This window comes from Chaetodon auriga, chromosome 24, assembly GCF_051107435.1.
Source record: "Chaetodon auriga isolate fChaAug3 chromosome 24, fChaAug3.hap1, whole genome shotgun sequence".
Taxonomy (NCBI): domain Eukaryota; kingdom Metazoa; phylum Chordata; class Actinopteri; order Chaetodontiformes; family Chaetodontidae; genus Chaetodon; species Chaetodon auriga.
Genome location: NC_135097.1, coordinates 11,451,634 through 11,470,669, shown reverse-complemented (window position 1 = coordinate 11,470,669; position 19,036 = coordinate 11,451,634). Strand labels below are relative to the sequence as shown.

Here is a 19,036-nt window from a genome sequence, read left to right as displayed (position 1 = left end):
CACAGACATTATTAAAAGACAGACATTGGGATTACAATGGAGTCGATATGGATTACAAAATGGAGGAGACAGAGGTTTATGATGGAACATGTGCGCCTGCGCATTTCTGAAAGATTGTATTGGATGTGGGATGATAATGGACCAAACAAATGAATAATGCTAATGGATGCATAAGTGTGCATGCAGTGACGGATCAGGGACAGGATGTGTGTGTGTGTGTGTGTGTCAGCCTGTGTGTGTTTGTGTGCGCACATGAATGTTTGTGAGGGGCAATTCAGACAACCAGACTCCTTTGTGTTTCATAAGGTTTAGCGCTTTCTGGACATGCTGTAAACAGAATAAATCTCAAAATTCCAGATTAGCGGTGGTGTTAAAGTCCACCCAGAGCGAAGCAAGAGCGAGAAGTTTTCACTAAAACCAGAATAAATCACCATTTCCATGGTCAGAAAGCGATAACCGATGAGCAGGGATTGATTTTTCGTGACTTCAGACTTTGTGCCACGCAGATTCAGTTTTAATCCAAACAGTGAATGTTTTCAGAAAGGAAGCAGTTATAAAAAAAAAAATGACAGAACCACTACGGGAGCCACTGACGATATAAACTCTTCACTGGAAGACTTTGTTAAATGACTGATCCACTGGCACAGACCACAGAGACTCTTAAAAACGTCTATCAAAGAGAAAAAAAAACGAAAAGAGAAAACTTGAAAGTACATATATATAGTATATATATATATATATATATAAAATGATGTTACTTGTCGCACCATGTGTTTCTGTTTTTCAAGGTTTTCTGGGGAATGAGGCTAGGATCAAATACAAAATATAAAATGTGTGATTTTTTGTTTTAGACAAAGAATCATCTGATTAGAACAGAAAAACGTTGATAATAACTAGGCAGAAAAATAAGGTTCAAAACAGTATCGAAAAAGACACCAACTGGCAAGCACACACACCCCAAAGACAAACACACGCAAACAGATGCCTATAAAACAGAGCCAATTACATTCATGACTTTTCACAATTACTGTTGTTTCCTTTCTGTTTTTATTTCATTTTGCCAAAGTCAGTATTGTTCTCTGGACTTGATATAAATAATAAAAATTACATGTATGAACGGAGACAAACTCATTAACACACGGAAGTGAGTCGTGCGTCATGTCTGTGTGCATATGTGTGTTTCCAGATGTGTTCGCAGATGTGCTTGACATGTGCTTTGCATAAAGGGACATAATGTATGTGAGACAAGAACTCACAGCTGTACACCGAGTGCATTAACCAGAGTCTCAGACGATTAAGATTTAAATCAGCAATATTTGTAATTTGGGGAATACGACTGATACAGATGGAGACAACACAGGATATGTGATATATAATATAAGGATATATAATTTGAATTTGGAGAGAAATGTGAGGATGACTCAGTCTTGATGAAAATGTTTGGAGCTCAAGGCAAACTTGTGAGTCAAAGAAGCTCGTTCTGCAAAATGAAGTTGTTTACTTGCCAGTCAGTCAAGTTGATTAGGAGGTAAGGGTGAAGGCAACCCTTCATGAGGTAATTAAAAACAGCAGAGAAGACAGAGGGAAGCTGGGGTGAGAAAACTGTGCATAAAAGACAAGCAAACTGAGGAAAGGAGGTGGATCAATAGTTCCAGGACCAGATGGAAATGCACTTAAAAAAGACCAAAAAGATATGAGTAAACAAAAGACTTAACAGAACAGATTTGATATGACACACAAAATGGGAAGGAGCTGAAGTGATAAACAGGGAAGAACTAAAAGCTGTCAGACTGAAGGATCATGATTCTGACGCTTTGTTGTTATCAACCATCTGCTGGTTTCAGTCTAATGTGAAACATCACAAGACCTTCTCACTGCTACCTGCAACCAAGTTCAACACTAATTTAGCAGAAAAGAGAAGATGTGAGCTGGCAGCATCTGCAACTGAACGTACACAGATGAGCACAGGACAAAGGTAGCATGAACGAGCAATCCAAAACATCCTTTCATTTATCCGTGTTCTTTACCAGGGTCACGGTGGCAGCAGGTGAGAGTGTCGTCAAGGCCACCTTCTCCCAAGCCACATCATCGAGCTCCTGCCGGAGGATCCCACAGGATTCCCGTGCTAGATGGGAAATGTAATCCCACTAGCATGTTCTGGCTTTGTGTCTGGTTCTCATCCCAGTGGATGCACCCAGAGTATCCCCACAGGAAGGCATCTGTGAGCCAGGAACCAAAGCAGTGATGCTGCACGGCGCTGCAAACTGGGTTGTTGATTCTCAGTTGGATCAGCGGCGGCAATGCTTTCACAGTATAGACTAATTAGATTTTGAAAAGTAGTGCTTATGGAAAATAAAGCCTCACATCTGTGAACAGAGACGCAGAAAGGCAGACAGATGGAAAGGGGTGAAAAAAAGTTTATTTTTCCACCCCTCATCCACCTCTCCTTGTACATGCTTTCATTTTCCATCAAGAACGTTGCAGACGCCCAAGATGGAGCATGTGAAAGATGCAGAGAGTGTGAGGGGAGGGGGTGAGAATGCTAACACGCCTACAGATGGACAATGATGATAGTGAGAGGGAGGAGGGGGAGGTCACCATGTTTAGCTTTCAGTGTGTGTGTTTGTGTGCGAGCCTTATATATCATATTCATTACATTCATTGCCGAACGAGCGTGTGTGGTGTACTTAAAAGATCCATTAACCACAAAAGAATCAAATGAGACTGGGTAACTGGTGTGTGTGTGTGTGTGTGTGTGTGTGTGTGTGTGTGTCACGTGAAAAGGGCTAATATGTTGTCTTCCCTCTGGCACTTTAGACATCAGACGCTGCCTGAGTGGTGGACTAATTGATTCCATCAACACTGATATCAGAGGAAATAAAGAGGGAGAGAAGGTGTGTGTGTGTGTGTGTGTGTGTGTGTGTGTGTCTGGACATCAGGTTAGAGGGCAATTTGATTTTAAACTCATAAGTGGCCACATTAAAAGCAGCACTGAGTCTTTGCTAGTCACCTTTGAGTCAATGTGTGTGTGAATATGTGTGTGTGTGTGTGTATGTGTGTGTGTGTGTGTGTGTGTGTGTGTGTGTGTGTGTGTGTGTGTGTGTGTGTGTGTGTGTGCGCCTATGTGTGACGGGCAAGAACAACACAGCACAAAACCCCACCCCTCCCTCTGCTTTCTTTGCCAAAGGCAAAAGCTTGGCCCAATTTGACTAATTAAAAAAATGCTGAGTAATGTGCAGACACACACGTCCACACAGTTTCACCTTTTAACACATGCCTACACAAATGTGCATTTATATGCACTACAGGATAACCTTGTGGCAGTGGTGTTTGGGTGTTTCTGCGTGCTCATGTGACGTGTGTGTGTGTGTGTCTTGAACGGCCATGCCTGCCTGTAGCCAAACTTCCTCTGACATTTGCAGTTATGATCAAGGTATGATGCGTTTCCCTGCTGTATGCTGAGTAACTGCTGACTCAGGATGCATCAGGACTCAGCGCCTCCTGTACTAGAAACCAGTCAGACCAGTTCTGCAACACGCTGGGCTGCGCTGTGACAGCGGCAGAGTAGAGATCAGTCTGACCAGCTGCATGGACACTAGTCTGAAATCATTAGTTGAACTGTTTTGGTCCTTGAAGCAGTGCACCAGACACAAAAAAAAAGAGCTGAATAGGCCTCGGCTCGAAGAGATAATCCCAGCGTTCCTTTGAAACATGACTCAACTTTCTATAAGTGGGCCGAGGCACAAAACTGATTTAATAAGTGCAGACATTGTAACTTACAGGGACACAATGAGAAGAGAGACTGTGGTAACGATGTCACAGCGAGAATCAGACAGCCATTAACAGGCACACACACCACAGCGTCACGAAGACGATGCAGTTCGTGCTCTGGTGTTGAACGCTCTCACGTTCCACAAGCATACGGAAGTAAATAACACTTGTATGTTTTTGAACATGTGGACGATTTGCATCAAAGAAAGCAAAGAGTAGAGCATGATAATGTCTTAAAATCATCACTGACTTATTGGAGATGGTCACAAACAAACGGTCTCTGAAGGTCAAGCGGCAGTAGGAGTCACATGGTGCTTCACATCTAACTGGTCACTTCAACTGAAACTGTCAGTAAGATTTAGTGAAAATGAGGTGTGACGGAGTGAGATAGCTATTGTTAAATTCACAGTAACAGATCGGCTTTAAAACAAAAGAACCGTTTCGCCGAGCGGCTGAAAATAAGCGTGAGCGAAAATGAATTTCCTTCACCTCGAAGTTCAGGTGTGATCCTTGACTCTTAGCCTCTGAAGATGTCGTCTGCATGAGTGCGCCGCACATCCGTGCCATTTTATTCTGTCACTTTGAAATTCAGGAACATGGCGGGAAAGCTTCGACTTCGCCTGCGTGCTCACATGCCATTTTTAACTACGCTGTTCCTCGCAGCCCCCCTGTATGAGCTAATGAGCCATCATGCACCTCTATTGTTGAATATTCAAAATGATGACGGTAATGTAGTGCCATTTTGACACTTCAAATTAAACACCTATCTTGAACATTCAATGTATGGAATCCATGACCACCCAGACACTAATCACTGTCTGTCTAGTGTTTCATTATTATTATTATTTTTTGTATGCAATTATGGTTAACAAGGCTCGGGGGAAATGAGGCTTGAATGATGACGACAGATTGTCAGGAGAGCTAATGATGAAGGCTGATGACTACATAATGCTCATATTGAGCATGTATTATGTCAATGTGGGAGATAATACCTGGAACTCAAAGGGAAATTAATCTACTAATTCAAAGCATCCAGAGCCTGTCACCTGCACGGTTGAGACCCGCAAAAGTCACGTCACAGCACTTCATCATATGCTGTCAGTAACTCTTGAACCCAACACGGCGGCATTTCATGCAACTCCTCAGCAACTCCGCATGGCATGGAGAGGATGAGAGAGACGCAGAGAGAGTCAGGAAAGAGGATTGAAAGATGAGGAGATAGAAGTGGAGAGACAGCAGACAAGAGATAAAAAGATTGATTGGATGTAGAGGAGCAAAGAGAGGAGATCGATGGAGGAAGTGAAGAGGAGAGCTGGAGCACTGCAGCAGAAGAGGGGAGGAAAATAATTATTGGCATTATCTAAATACACAATACAAAGAACAAGCTTCTTTTCTTTATCTACACTTTTTTTTTTGGAGTACCAGAGCCGCTGACAGATACAGGACAGGGAGCAAGTGTGCAATTTGTGCAAAACTGATACCTTCAAATTAGGGTACGAGCAGTCACAGACACCAACGCTCTCAGTTACGGTGCATTTAATTACTCAAGGTAGGAGCTTATGTGATGACATGCTACACAGAGCGCCTTTAAAAGGGAACAGATATGGCAAAAGATGGCAGAGACAGAGAGATGATGGAGGATGCACAGATGGAGGACAAAGCAGAAGAGGCACCGTTCAAAGGGGAGAATGAAACGATAGAGGACTCTGAGCCTCCTGCAAGGCTTTACCTTCATGCATGGGTTCCTCTCACTGTCTCTCCACAATCTTTAATTTAGCCCTCTATCTAATTTGCTCTCTCCTTCACCTCCACTGCCTCCTCATTCAGCTCTTTGTTCGCTGCGTTCGCTCCTAATCTCCACTTCTCTCTGACCTGCCTGCACTCTCGCGCGCCTTTGCTCGCGCCGCTCATCACTTTGCCAGTTCGCTCTGGCTTGTCTTTCACTAATTTTGTTCTGCTCTCCTGACTGTAAGAAAATATTCTTTTGCCTCTCTGTGCCATCATCCCTTCAAGAATATTAACCTTCCTCTCTTAAGCCTTGATTCATTTCCTCCCTCATTTCCCTTTTTTTTCTCTACAGTTTTGAAACGTCTCTCACGGTCACTTTTGGCCGCCACATCAGTGCCGCCCTCACCTGCCTCCTCACGCATTTTAATATTCCTCTCTCCACCTTTAGCATTTCACCCAAATATATTTTGGCATTTCATCTCTGCACCTCTGTCCTTGTCCCTCTCCATTTCATTCTTTTCGTTCCTTTGCTGGTCGCAGTTATTTGGCTTGACCGTGTACACGAGCGCATGAATGCGGTGGTAAATGTGAGGCGGTGCTTCAATTTTCTCCGAGATTAGAAAACTTCAAAAAGCATTCAAAGTCCCGATTTTGATGCGAAAATCTTTCTTCTGCTACTTCCTGAAAAACAATAAGATCTCTTTGGTTCTGCAGCTCTCTCCTTCACCTCGGCCCTCGGCACGCATATTGTCCTCCGTCTCCCTATTCAGCTGCTAAGTCGGAACATTTTATTGAGAAGCAATGTTCACTTGTCTTCCTTTCTACCACCTCACCTTTCCCTACACTCCTTCCTTATCTTCTCCTTCTATCTATTCTTTTGCTGGATGCTTTTATCCTGCGTGCCCTGCACCGTTACGACCGCTTTTCTATCCCAGCAGGAACAGGAGCCCTCTGGCGTGTATTAGTGTCACCTTACCCTTGTAAGCTAGCTACTGAGCTGCACAAGAACTGGCACAGCTGACCACGGCAGAGTCGGTGAACGTTTAACCAGCTGAGCTGAGATCTGCTTTTCACACAGCTGAGTGGACGGGCTCAGGGGGAGTTGTGAAGTGGTCTAACATTAAAGGTATATGGCTTGCATTTGTTCGAGTGAATTAAGTGGTCACAAAGCTTTGGGCCTCATTAAATCACTAATTCACCAAACCGACACACACAAATTCAAGTTATAGTATCATCTTATCACAAGAAAACAGCTATTTACAGCAGAAACACACAAATGAAATTAGCAATTTCTGCTGTTTGTCTTGGCTTTATTAGAGCTTTTCCACTTGGAATAAACAAGTGTACCTTTAACATTTGTGCCAAAATACAGGCCACAAAGTGTAATAAAGTGCTTCATATTAAATGGTGCCCGCTTTAATTAAAGGGTGGTTTTTGGCACACTTTGCCATCCTAACCTTGATTCCCATACTGCTGGAGTTTTAAGATGTGATCCACTGCTGGTAGGTCAATACTGAACGTCAGTGTGTGCAATTATGGATTCAAAGAGCTCTTAATGCCATCATTATCGCTGTTTGCCACAGTCACTTCTAGTTCAGAGCCGTTCAGGCACTTGATGCAGACAAATTTCCTTGAATGTGAGTTCAATTTAAGATCAAGGTTTGCATCAGTATAACACGAGCAAAATATTCATGAACTAAACGCAGGTTGTTGTTTTTTTGTCCTTTCCTTCCATAATTAGTCAGTTCCACTCTCTTGCGAGCTTCTTGTCAGGCCTCCTCATCCTGTGACACTCGGGCCCTCTTGGTCGCTCCGTCCGTATCGCAGTTGTTCCAATTTCTGTGCCACTTCTCATTTCGCTCTTTCACCGCTCGCTCCTGATGGTCCCATGATTGTTTGGGGGTGGTTTCCTCTCACTCCCTCAATCTCTTTCACCTCTGCCAACTTTCCTCGTTTAACTCGTGTCTCCTGCTGCAACTGGGGGAGCACATCGCTTCACTGACAGCCTTCTTAAAAAGCTTGAGCGAGCTTCATTCCCTTCTCTGCGATGTCTTCTCTGCTCACCCCTCCACCTCTCCATCACTCATGTTTCTTTTATCCTTCCTGTTTCCTTTCAGCATGCTCCCACTTTATTTCGCCTGACTTATTTTATTCCTGACATCTCTTCCTTCCTCATATTTTGTCCTGAATGTGATTTTGCCCTTTCCCTCCTTTTTCTAACTTCACCGCAGGGCCTCTCCTGTTCATCATTACCTCTCTGAGCATCCCACCCACTGTCCATCATTTCTTCACTTTTCCCCCTGAACAAGGAATGAAACGGGAACTTCCTGCCCTAATCATTTTTCACTCCTCACTCTCTCTTCCTTCCCTCCATGTGGCGATGCTACCACCTACTCCTCCGACTCATCATCCCTGCGGGCTCCCTTCAGACTCCTGATCAGAAGCAGGGAGTGAAATTTTGTAATTCTTCTCATCTTGTGACGTTCCCTGGCTTCTTTTCTGAGAGGGTGACTGAATGGAGATGGTGTGTGTGTGTGTGTGTGTGTGTGTGTGTGTGTGTGTGTGTGTGCGTGTGTGTGTGCAAGGTGTGTGAGAGACAGAGATAGATACAGTGGGGTGTCATCTTTCAGGCTTTCTGGTTATTTTCTAGAGAGCAAGTAACAGGGGAAGACAAGAAAAGGGAGTGAGAAAAGAGAGCGAAAGAGGAGAAACTGTAATGAACTGATGGAATTTTTAGACCCTCTGCATTTCCACTGTTTGTCTCTAATACGATTTCCATAAAAAGGCTTATCCATTTAACATTGCTTGTTAAATTACTTCTACAAACATGCGTGCTCACTCTAAGCTCTGCTAATAAATAGAATTCTATACAAGTAGCTTACATTTGCCTTTTGTGGGCGTTCAATTAGGGAGGCTACTACCCCACAAATCCAACCCCATCTCTGAATGAACACAATTTAACAACACGAAAAACCTAGGAGAGTTGTATGTAAATTTCCCAAATACCTACGCCCAATTAGTCATACTAACAGCCATACAAATGTTTCAATAAATCTCTCAATGCTACGATACTGTCATACTCTATCATTCAGCTGCAAATGTAACAGCAAATATGATCCACAACTTCAGTTTGGGATTGCACCTGCGGCCCACCCAGACATCCAGTGTCGACATTGACTATTTCTAACACTGGTCCTTTAGCTGTTCAGTTGACAGCACCGTCCAGTAAGAAATGTAACCTTGCTCTTTATTTAACAATGCCTAAAGGCCAAATACTGCGGGACATTATTACTATGAAATATTCAGAGTGTTTTGCTGCTGGTGGATATTTCAGACCTTGGTGTATTGTTTTCCTCAGCGCTGCTAAATGTGCCATGCTTTTCTTCGCTGTGTTGAAAGTCTGGTTTGGTTGGGAACAGACAATGAGGTTTTGTGGATGTGTACAGCACATGACTATTCTAGCCAAATGAAGGGAAAGATCCCATAAGGTATGTTGCTCTTTGGTGCAAAAACCAATGAGTAAATAGATCTAAAATAAAGCCCAACTGTTATTTGAATCTGCAGGCAGACGCTGTAATTGATTCAATTAATAGTGCAAGACGTCTGGGTTGTAGTCTGGCAAACAAACTATAAAAACAGACACTGCAGTAAAGCAACTTTGCAGATGTTTGGGGAAAACTTGTCATAAAAAGCAAATGCATTTTTGTCATAACCCTTCGCTTCAAAAGAAAAAAAAAAAGTGAAAATATCTTTTGGGGTCTTATCGGCTGACACAATAGGCTGTCATTCACATCTCTCCAGCTGAGGGCTGTATATACAATATCTGCAGCTATGTGGGTTGCTTATTGTCATCTGTTGCATCTTAAGCCGAAGCTTAGCTTGTGGTTGTTGAAGATCAAAGCGCTGTCAAACATCCGCAGCACTGAGACTACAAGGGGAACAGTGAAGCTTTAACAATGTCCCATTGCTTGCCAGCATCAGCTCAAAGATAGTGGGGAAGATGTATTATTTCCATGAAAAATTCAGAGTTTAACTGCATACAGAGATGTCAGACCTTGGCACATAGCTCGGCACAGCTCATAGCACTCCTTTCAAAGAAATACACCACTTGCTGAAATAAAACAGTTTGCAATGGGAGGAAAATTACTATGCAACTTGGAACTTTTTTGGTTTGTCCTTCAAGCATTAAAAAAAACAAAAAAACAAAAAAAAACAATGAGGTCTCCTGCTGTCATTGAAGAAAAACATATACCAAATATTGGCTTTAAGCTTCTGCAGCTACAAAAAAAAATTACAATAAAACAGAGAGGAAGACAAAACTGTTTGATGCTGCACTTCCTCCTCCTGATAGACTGAAATCTAACAAGTCATTGATCACTATTTGAGCGCACACCAAAGTCTTTCTAAAACAATTTTCAGATGGCTGGTTTTATTTGGGAGTAAACGGCAGCAGCTGCTAACAACAATTTGTCAGTGATGACTCGGCGCAAGTCACGGAGCAAAGAAATAATGAATCATGAAGTCATTTTGCTGCGATCTTATGCATTCTCATTACCAACAGACTCAAATGTGATAAAGACCCCAACATAATTACAAGCTCTCAGACTTAAGGTCAGTCACCTAAACGAACAATAACGGATTAGTCTCTAAAATGTATGCGAGGTTCAACAGAGGTGAGATTTAATCAGCGTCGTATTGTGTACCATCACTTCACAGATGTCACGGCTTCTTCCAATCGACACCACGGTGCCTCGCCTCTGGTGAAGGAAGCTCGCACTTTTTGAAGAGCAAAGACTTCGCTTGTTAGGGATTTTATTTTTAACTTTAGCACCAAACAGTTGGTGGATATTTACCCGAAACATCTCAAAGGCTCAGATTTCAAATGGGTGACACCAGAGGGAATCAAACCCTCGAACAAAGCGGTGTTTGCGCTACCTAAGGAACAACAAAGGAACCTCAAGATTAATGCCACCCCGGTTGCTCTCCATCGTCATAAAAAGGCAGCAACACTGCCTTTGCCACCTACACACACTTCAGTCAAGTTGCATTTGTCAGCAAAGCGTGAGTGTTTCACTGAAAAGTAAAAACAGCGAGATGCAACCCATGTCACTCGCTCGCGGGTTTACTGCTTGTAATCTCATAATTAATAGTGCAATCCGCAAACTGCAGTGAACTGCGGGTCATTAAGCACCTTCAGGGTGTTTCGTACTACAAAGGACAGCAACAAGGTCCACACACACTTCACCCTGCGAGCGCTGCTATACGCCCACAAACCCGCTGACCCCGTCCCTTCAGTGTACTCCGAGTTTGGTCCTGCTGGATCTGAACACTGACATCATTGAGTCTGAATATTACTGAATCTTCTAACTACACAAATGGCTGCTCAGGAGGTGTACACAAGCACACACAGATATATGGACGCATGGTGAAATACAAATCAAGAGGTGCAACATGCATGATGTTGGCCACTTATGAAGCAGTGAAAGGTCAGTCAAGCTCAACCACGCTCATGCACAAGCACACTTGGGCAAAACTTGGTGGTTAAAGTAAGTAAACAAGATTTTTAGAGCACCTTTCAGGAGCAGAATGTCACAAAGAGCTTCACAAAAGAAATCAGACATAAATAGAGGAATTCTAAAAAAACAACACAACACAAATACAGAAAAAAAGCATTCTAATTTGTACATTTAATAACAAGAATGAAGAGCAATCAAGGGACAGAATAATGCTGAGATGTAGAAGTTGAAAGAAGAATTAAAAGAACAAAACCAAAATAAATAACACCTGCAGAACGCAGCTGAAAGAAAAAGCCAGTGAATGACAGAACAATAAACAGAGAGCAGGAAGAGCGACGAAAAACAGCAGGGTGACGCTTTAATTGTGCAGGCTTTTATCTGCATGCGCACAGTCACCATTATGGTAGTTCATGTGTATTTTAAATAGAACACACCCCAACAGTATCGCCAACACAGCGCTGCACACCACCCAAATATCACCGCTTGACCAATTTCATTACACAGTCCACCACTATGCTGGGACGCTCATTGTAGTCTTAGAAGTCCTGACTGAACATAATTTTCCCCTTAAAGAGCCTCAAAGGAACGAACAAAAAGAGAAAATTTGTACTGAGGAACTTCAAGCGTGTCTATAATATCTCGCCGCCTCGGAAACTTTGCAGGCCACACTCGCTGCTTTGTCTGTGTGGTCCGTCTCTGAATCACTCTCCTGGGCATTAGCATGTGTCAGCGCGGGGATGCGGGGTGAAATTATTGCTATGTGCCAACTTTAAAATGTGTGCCAAACACAAAAGCTGCACCCTTGAGCAATGAACAAAGCCAGAATATGGTCCGCTATCTCACCTGTTATCATCCTACATCAGGACATCTTCACAAGAAAAGCCCCATGTTTGCTGAGAAACGTCAAACTTAGAGGATTTGAATGGCAGCAAATGAAAGTCATCGGACTGTTATGGTTGCAAAAGGTGTGGTGTTGATATTCAGGAAGAAATTGCATTTAATGAACATGAGCTGAAGGTCATGATATTCATAATACTGCGGCATGGTTTCCTGTGTGCAGCACAGCAATTGATGCAAGTAATATTAAGTTCTTTGGTTCAACAACTACACAGCTTCCTCGATAAAATAAGATCAATAAGTGGTCCCAAGTGTAGCGTGGTAGTACATTTCTTATTCCATACCACTACTCCTCCAGATGAGAGACGTAAACGAGAGCAACGCAGACACTAAGACAGCAAAGAGGGCTGGATAAGACGGCAGGTGAGGAAGAAAAGCACATGAAACATAGCAGAGGTTGCAGTTAACACTCGTCTCGTCTCCTCATCCTCACTGTCGCCACTCCCACCATCTCCCATGTTGCTCTCCTGAGTTGAAAAGCGTTTGTTTTCTCAGCAGCGCCGAGCATTAAGCTCAAATCCATCGCCGACTTAAAAATGGGACAAATCCCTTTATTCTCTCAAAAGGAACACACACTTCCCCACGCACGCGGGGCGACAAAGCTGGGGAAACACACACCTTATTACTTAAATCTTGGAGAATAAAAAGTCTGGATTCTCTTAACAATCCTCCCTCACTTTGCCATCGATCTGAACGCTGTTTATGCCGTCTTCCTCTCCTGCTGTCTTTCACTCGGCCCCTCCCTCGCTGTAATTTCTTCAATAGCGGGAGCCACATTACAGACAGAAATGCAAACTGCCAATCCTATCTTATCACACGAAAACACAGATAACAAAATGCCATTTTGCCTTTGGAGAGGCGTATCGTAAATCCATCTTCATTTCCTATCAGAACTTTAGCACCAGGTTATAACCAGCTTATCTTATATGGGGGGGGGGGGCTGTCATCAAAAGGCTGCACACAACAAACAGTTTTTCTACTCTTTAAATGTCTGTGGTGAGAGGTGGCTGTGAATGGGAGCCCGCACCTGAGTCTGTTTTAATTGACAATTAATGAATCCAGACATTAGCTGATCCAAACACCTGGCTAAGGGCACGCCATAATTAAACTCATTAGAATTAGAAAAGAGACTTTTGTTCTCAATCAGTCATTAAAGCAGCCAAAAGACAAGGCAATCTCCCAAAGTAATTTCTCTTTCTCTCCATCCCCCCTGCTCATGCAGCACTTTCAAATCTGTAGCCAACCCACTTAATCGCGCTCTTTCCCTTGTTTCCTTCCTTTTCACTCATGTTGTTGCTTTACTCCTTTAGTTCTCCATTTTGTTCTCCCTCATTACTAAAGGATGGAGTTTGTATTTTTTTTTTAAACGCTGTCCAAGTAGCTCAAACGATTAGCCTGCGTTCCAGAAGTAAATAAGCTCAAACGTGAACCAGACATTGTGCTGATGGAGCATTTTTCATGATAAACGCCAATCTGTCACTCAGGATCCCACGGAGGCGACGCACAGAACGAGACTGTGGGTTACACGTTGTGCTTGTGTGGCGTCTGATTTGTCTCGAGCACCGCGGCGGCGTGCAGTTTTTTATCGGTTCATCTGGGTGGAAATGCCTTGTTTGATTTGTTCAAATATTAATCAGCCTGTGGTAAACCTAATCAACAGATGAGAATCTGTCTGAAGTGGCTGGCAAAGAAATCTTTGGTTATTCAGGCAGAACAGTTGATTCCTGATATCGGGCACAGTGTGTGTTTGTTTCCCAAACTGCCACACATCTGAATCCAATGATGGGCCAAAACGTTCAGGAAAGTCCAGCACTGTCACCAGACTCACTGGGATTTAATCAGATCATCGCTCCATTTGAATAACATTTCTCAGTCTGCTGACAGCAGAGCAAAGTACTCATCCAATTATCTCTGTAAGGATGATTTTACAGACAGCTATGTGACAGGGCTCTGCCAAAAACATTAAAAAAGTTACCTCACACCATTTCCGGAAACATTTTCCATCTCGCATTTTTGGGTATTTACCTGATGCTCTTATCCAGAGCCACTTAGAGCGAAGGCAGCGGTAGAATAAGCTTCAGTTCCTCGATCGCCAGCATTACTAGAAAAATGATTTTTTAAAAATTGAGGTGGAAGGGAGACTTAAAAAAAAAAAAAAAAAAAGTTAAAAGCAAATTAGAGTGAGCTGAGGTGGAAGATGTGGAGAGAGAATATGTTCCATTGAGAGAAGGTGATTTGAGGCACTTCTTGCAGGAATGAGTTTTCAGCTTATAACGGAGGATGGGGAGCAGCTCTGCTTTTCTAACCAGTGGCAAAGTCATTCCACTTTTTGCCTTTTTGTGCTGATTCACTGTGGCCCACAGGCTTCCAGCGCATAAAAAAAACCTTGAAATTCATAATTGTAAATAATCCCCATGCCAAAACTCCGCGCTACACTGTCACATTTCCTTTAACATAGCCGCTTCCTGGAGCCTCGGAGGAATCCACCAACTTTTCAGCAAATAAGTTCTTTGATCAAGGCGCTGCTGTGTGAAACGCAGCCTGGTACTCATTTCCTCTACTAAAAACAGCACATTTGCACAGCAGGCAACATAAAACCACAGCAAATATACTGTAGAATACATTACTGTAGATGTTGACTTTTGCAGGAAGAAGTTACCCCCCTTATCGTTGTCCTGCAGCATCGTCAGGCCGCGTTGAAATGCTCACATTAAACTGTCTGCTCTGTAAGGACATCGAATGACAAGATTGTCAAGAAATTTGTTGAGGCCCTGTCGTGACATTTGCTGAGCGTGCTCGCACTCCTATGAGGTAGCGCCTGTAGCGCCACCTTGAAGTCAATTTTTGCACATCCAGCACAAATTTGCTCTTAAAACAGCAAATTCATCAGCATTTTGTCGGTCTCGTCTCGCACTTTTTAGACTGTAAGCTCAATGAATAATGAAGGCTCAAGGGGCCGTTAGCAGGGCTTTAGATATTTAGTCTGCCGTTTTTTGCCTCCCCTTTCTCCCCTCCATATCGATCTACTTGCAGTCTAGACTTTGTGATGAAATGCCACTCTGAAAGGCTTTGTCCAAGACAGCTGTAAACATGTCACCCTTGCCGGCCCTCTGGCTCTGTAGGGCTTCAACAAGGCCTTTGTAAATGTCTCAACTGGAGAGCTGTTAAGGGTGAGGCCAGTTTTACGGCCAACAAGAACATTACACACTGCTTTGGCTCAAATTACAATCAAGTTGGCCTCAACTTTACTTTCCTCTTTTTCCGGCAAAACTGTTTTATGTACACGGTGCTGCACTGCCCAGTAATTCTCCCAAAATATGTACAATGCATGAAGGGTAATTGTACCGTGGCGTTGAGCTTGCCACTTGAGCAGCATCAAGAGTGGAAGGAAGAACAGCAGGAAGTAGAAGAGAGGAGGAGGTGTTTGAAGAGGTAAGTGAGAGACTTTAGAGAATGTACTGATGAACCGTGCTGCACAGTTAGCAAAGCATACATCATTTAGCCTTACGAGCAAAACAGACACTTTCAGACACTAGAGAGTGCCGGCTTGTAATGGAATTTTTTATTAGGGAGAGCACACAGAGCAGGTACACCTCAGGCTCAGTCTTGGAAAAAAAAAAAGAGGAACGCTAACATTGAAACTGTCAGTGCTACTGGGTTGCCAGATGTTGCAATGGAAACAAGCAAACCCAGCTGTCAAATAACCAGAACTCATAAGGAGGCATAATGACATTTTTAGTGTGAAATAAAGACCTTCAGCTCCAGTATTGCTGCTGCATAAAAAAAAGAAAAAAAAAATGCTTTTAATGAGCAGAATTGGCAGCTCTGACGGATCGGATTTGCCTCCGAGGTTTGCGCCACATTTGAAGAAAAAAAACAAAAAAAAACAGATGCATTCACAGGTGCAGTCGTCGCATTTTACTGCATGTACCAATAAAGCGGTGCTGCATTTAACGCTGCCCTCAAGATGAACTGTTTGGAAAGCATTTCATTTACTCTGAAAGTGTGACCGGAATAATCAGGCGGCCAGCCGGTCGAGAGAACTCGAGCCCTGCGTTCCATTATGCCCGTTCAATTAGACTTGAAAATGCCTGAGAAAAGAAGAGGAGCCCCTGGGACAAGGACTGCGAGACAGATGCATGGCCACCACAGCTCAGACTGTGCTGCGACGGACACACTTGTGTTTACACTGTCAGCTAAATGAATAACAAGCCGGTGGACGCGTCTGATGCAAGCGCTCGTCATGTTTGGTCAGATTTTCACATTTCAAGGAGCCATTCGAAGCTTCCCTGTTGTCCAAAAATTCTTAATTCAGACACAAAGGGGACTAAACATGCACACCTGACCCTGTATTCTGTTGTTTCACCTACTCTATGAGAGAGAGCCTGTTTGAGTGTGTGTTAATTGTCTTGTCGGCAGATTGCACAAAGGTTTGCGTGTGTCTGTGGGTGTGTAATAGATGATTAAGCCCTAAAACCTTCCTGAGTGTGTGTGTGTGTGTATGTGTGCGTGTGAGAGAGCATTAGAACACATCAATTAATCAGTGTGTGTACCGACCCTTAATTGAAAACTCTCACTCCCCCCTGGACTCTAGTGTGTGTGTGGGAGCACGTCTGCATTTGTATGCACGTCACCGCTGCTGAATCTCAATATTCATGACTATGCACCACATCTCATACTCAAAGCCACGTTTAACTGTGGTATTTTTCCACTTTTTTTTTTTTTTTTTTTTTTTTTTTAAACAAACACTTCCTGCTGCTCTTTCAGAAACAGGTAATCAACAGTTTTCGGCTGCCCCGGGTATCTGTAGAGGCTCTGAAAATGACTGACAGCACGCTGTAGGTGTAATTAATTGATGCCCCATTAACATGCGTGCTGCCCTTTGTGTCGAAAACTTTGTGTCGAAAACTCTGTCCATACGTGCGTTTCATTTCCACGCCGGCTGTGAACGTTTCTGCTGCCGACTCTCAATCCAAGCCTTTTATTGCTCTCTTTGGTTTTCGTTTGCACTTGCTGCACACACCTACACTTCTGAGTTTTTCCTTACGCTGCCGCGATTACATTCCCGGCCATTGAAGGTGTGATATTGGACACTAATTCGCCAGCAGCGGCCAGCGTGACTTTTCATTTCCCGCCTACATCATCTGCAGCTAATCACACAAGATCGTGGGCATTTTTGTTGAGCGCACGGCGTCACATATTGCTGCAAATCTAAAGGAAGTGAACTACAGTTGATCCTGACCTTCGACGCTGTGACAGATAGCCCGTCTCCTTGGAAAGCATTACTCACCCAACTAATCAGATTTCACACCTTCAGCAAGGTCATCGCCTCCTCTTTGCCACCTCTCCTGCCTCCTGTGTTTCCAACTCTGATCACAAATTAATATTCACACTGATGCCCACCCCCCCAGAGAGTGTGTGTGTGTCTTTGTGCTTTTTATTTTCACACGCACGCGACTGCACTCAAGCTGCGCCGCCGTGGAGGACAAGACGACAGATTGAACGAAAGGAACAAGAGAGGGGGGCCAAGAGGAAATGAGGAGGGAAGAAGGAACGCCTGAGGAAGATGCAGAACAGTTATTTTTTATTTTTATTTCCTTTTTAATTGTTTTCAATGCAGTTTAGGTTGAGTTACTTTTGGGTTTGCTAATGTCTGTTTAGGTTTTGTTTAAAAATATTTAGTTTTTCTTAGTTTCAGCATTAGTTTTAGCTCTTTTTTCATTATAAGGAGGTTTACAGTACAAACAGTGTGTGAACGTAATCAACTCCCAGTCTCAAACATGCACCAATGCCTCCTTATGCTTGTGTTGACGAATGTGACCACATTGACTGAACCTAAAGGCATTTCCTGCATATTTTTATTTTATTTTAGTTAGTTTCGTAAGTACACAGCACTGTTCGCTTTTCTACTTTCTTTAGTTTTAGTTACCTATAATAACCTTGGTCGAGAGAGACAAAGCAAGCGAGAGAGAGAGAGAGGGAACAGTGAAGGAAAGGAGTGGAACCAATCAGCCAAAGAGGAAGCTGCTGTGAAAACACCATGTCTCCTGCTTTGAAGTTGGCTATGTGTCATTCCCTTGTGAGCCTCTATACATACGCGCTACCCCAGATTTCTTCTTTCAATATGGAGAAAAACCACACTGAACCAACTGTCAAAGAGGAAACGTCTTTTTTTTAGCCGTATTCCCAGATTTTATCTCTATATTTGTTTTCTTTTCTCTGACTTCACATCTACCTGCTTTGCTGTGAATTCTGAATCTGGACATGTAAAGAATCTCCTGCAGTTAAATTCTGGCCGGCTGCTGAGCGAGCATGAGAAAAAGAGAATGGAAATGCCAGAAAGCCTAAACCAAATGGAGGGAAAAAAGAAAAGCGTAATTTTGAATTTTTAAACAAATGATGGCATGCTGGATCTAAGGACGGAGAGGATAAAACACCATATTACCTGTAGACAGAAGAGAAAATGAGTACCTTTCCTGTATTTACACTGACTAAACTGCCAAATCAGACAGGAAATAGTCATAACATCAGGTAATTGTTTGCTTGGCACTTGTTGATAATATGATCTTGTTTACGGTCGAGAGGTTAACAAACATCCTCTCCATCTTTGTGCATCTGTCTTCATTTTGGCTCAATTTTCTTCTCCAGTATCATCCCACCTACGTCTTTTCTCCATTCCCCCTTCCTTCCTTCTGCCCTCTCCGCCTCCAAACCCGTCCTCCTCCTCTCCCCCTGCGCTTCGTCACAGCCGATTTACAGCCGTTTAATCCTGATTATGGCTTCAAAGTCCCAGCTGACACTATCCAGCTCGAACTTGCTGCGTGTGTGTGTGAGTGTGTGTGTGCGCATACAGCAGTGCGATGCTGATTCTGACTACAAACACATCTGTCTTGTGTCTGTTTCATTAGCTGTAAGATATTGTGTTTGTGTTGGCATGTCCTTTTAGCAAGTGTGCGTGTTTGCGACGTGATAGCAGACTCTTAGGCTGGAGTGGCAGTTTTAGTCGTTAAGTCACGTTTGTGTGAAAATACTTGCGTCTGTGAGATTGTTTTCCCCATAAAACAGCTGTTATTCTTGAGTGATTGTGCATTGTTTGTATGTGCGGCTTAGTGCTCAGTGGCTGT

General features: G+C 43.2%; 1 protein-coding gene across 1 annotated transcript in view; it reads right to left on the bottom strand.

Annotated features, from left to right (window-relative positions):
• LOC143316916 (pyruvate carboxylase, mitochondrial-like) overlaps positions 1-19,036 on the bottom strand; it is a 252,944-nt gene that overhangs the window by 110,939 nt on the left and 122,969 nt on the right. The gene's annotated exons all lie outside the window — the stretch shown is intronic.